This window comes from Galeopterus variegatus, unplaced genomic scaffold (assembly GCF_000696425.1).
Source record: "Galeopterus variegatus unplaced genomic scaffold, G_variegatus-3.0.2 Scaffold5520, whole genome shotgun sequence".
NCBI lineage: Eukaryota > Metazoa > Chordata > Mammalia > Dermoptera > Cynocephalidae > Galeopterus > Galeopterus variegatus.
This window is the reverse complement of record NW_007731631.1, coordinates 186,985-188,922: the sequence shown is the minus strand read 5'-3', so window position 1 is coordinate 188,922 and position 1,938 is coordinate 186,985. Positions and strand designations below refer to the sequence as shown.

General features: G+C 39.6%; 1 pseudogene; it reads right to left on the bottom strand.

Moving 5' to 3' along the window:
- Window positions 1-387: 387 nt before the first annotated feature.
- The window catches only part of LOC103604981, a 5,352-nt pseudogene continuing 3,801 nt past the window's right edge, over window positions 388-1,938 (bottom strand).

The window sequence follows — 1,938 nt, the reverse complement described above, 5'->3', positions numbered from 1 at the left end:
GTTAATCAAACCCAAGGAGAGGATCATGGGAACCCCAATTTATAGCCAGTTGGTCAGAAGCACAGGTTGCAACCTAGTATTTGCAGCTGGTGTCTGAAGACTGAGTTCTCGACCTATGGGATCTGACACTATCTACCTGGAGATAGAGTCAGAATTGAACTGAGTCATGAGACACCCAGCTGGTGTCTGCTGGAGAGTTGCTTGGTGTGGGAAACAACCCCCATACATCTGGTGCCAGAAGCAATGAGCAGAGAGGTATGAAACTACAACAAAAACATTTTTATTTTTCCTATATCTTGAATAATATAAAATGCTAAATATGTCTAGTGATTTTAGGATTTCTTACATGCACAAGTAACAGCGATATCAGCCCACTGAGTGGATGAATCACAGCTGCCAGGCAGTATCTGGAACGTATGGTCAGCCATAAAATTTCTCCTGTGTTGCCTTGAAAACGTCTGCGGTGGACCTCCCCAGGGGATACTTTCCATGATAGATTTGATCCAGAGTGGCATAAAAGACTTGAAGGTGCACATCTGTCACAGCACAAATTTTTCAGATTCACAGTGAAGAGACACCAATTAGCAGTAGCTGCCCAGTGTGACAACGGCTGCTGAATGAGTCAACTACTCAACAGTCATTTGTAAAATACTCCTTCAGAGCAGAAGGACCTCATGAAAATCAGCAGGCCACCTTGTCCCAGAGATGTGTTGGTAATAAGTAGGTCCCAGCACAGAATGCATGGCTTGTCCCATGTCATGGAAGAGATTTTCCATCATTCCAGGAGTTAATAAAGTTGGTGAATCCCTTGAGGAATGAAGAAGATTCAGCATAATAGCTATGACTGGAAATCGTTAGTCTCCTTTTTCCTTTAACGTGCTTCCACTGATCATAAAATCATAATCTTGCTGTGGTTTGTTTGGCCACTTAAAAGAAAAATGAAAGAAAGTGGGGGTTCACTGGTCATCCCAGTTGTTTACAGTGCGGTGTTATAACACCAGCGTCAAGGGTTTGATCCCTTTAGCAGCCAGCTGCCAAAAAAGGAAAAGAAAATGTATCCCAACAACCCCTGGATTTATGCACAAACCACAGCCAGTTTTCAAACATCTTCACACCACGCCTCTCCTTTATCAGGCTGCTCTGCAGAAAACAAAATCCCTAACAGTTTGGCAAGCAAAATATTTAGACCTCTACATATTTTCCAAGAGAGAAAAATGGGTGATATAAACTGGGCACAGTATTATATCTGTCCGCGTGAATCACACCACTGTTGTAGGAGGATCCCAAGGCATTAATTTGGAAGTTGAACAATTTGGTTTTGTTTTTAATCCCTTGTATCATCTCAAAATATTTCATAGTCCTTTCAGAAAGTTTGTCTGATTGTTCCTCAAGGAAATGCATGACAGTCTCTAGGTTTTTAGCTAGTGTTCCTTGGAGAGACCTGTGCAAAAAATGTAAAATACATACAGTAACTTTGCCAGAAGATCTCTTTTGTTGAGAAATTCTTCTAAAAATTTCAATTGGCCAACACTGGGATAAAGAAACATTTCATAAGCGGCTTCTTGCACCAAGACATCTAGTGCTTCTGTATGTAGACCATCAATTTTTAGATGATATCCATCCAGTATAACTTTATGGTGAATGTGTCCTGATAAGAGATGCTTATCATTTACACATTTTTATTAAATTTTTTCTATTTTTATTTTTTTCAGCTGGCTGGTGCAGGGAACTGAACCCTGGACCTTTGTGCTATCAGCACTATACTCCAAGTGAGCTTAACAGGCCAGCCTTTCTTTCTTTCTTTCTTTCTTTCTTTCTTTCTTTCTTTCTTTCTTTCTTTTATTTTATTATTTTATTTTATTTTATATTTTATTTTATTTATTTATTTATTTATTGGTGGCTGGCCAGAGTACAGGATGAACCCTAGATCTTGGTGTC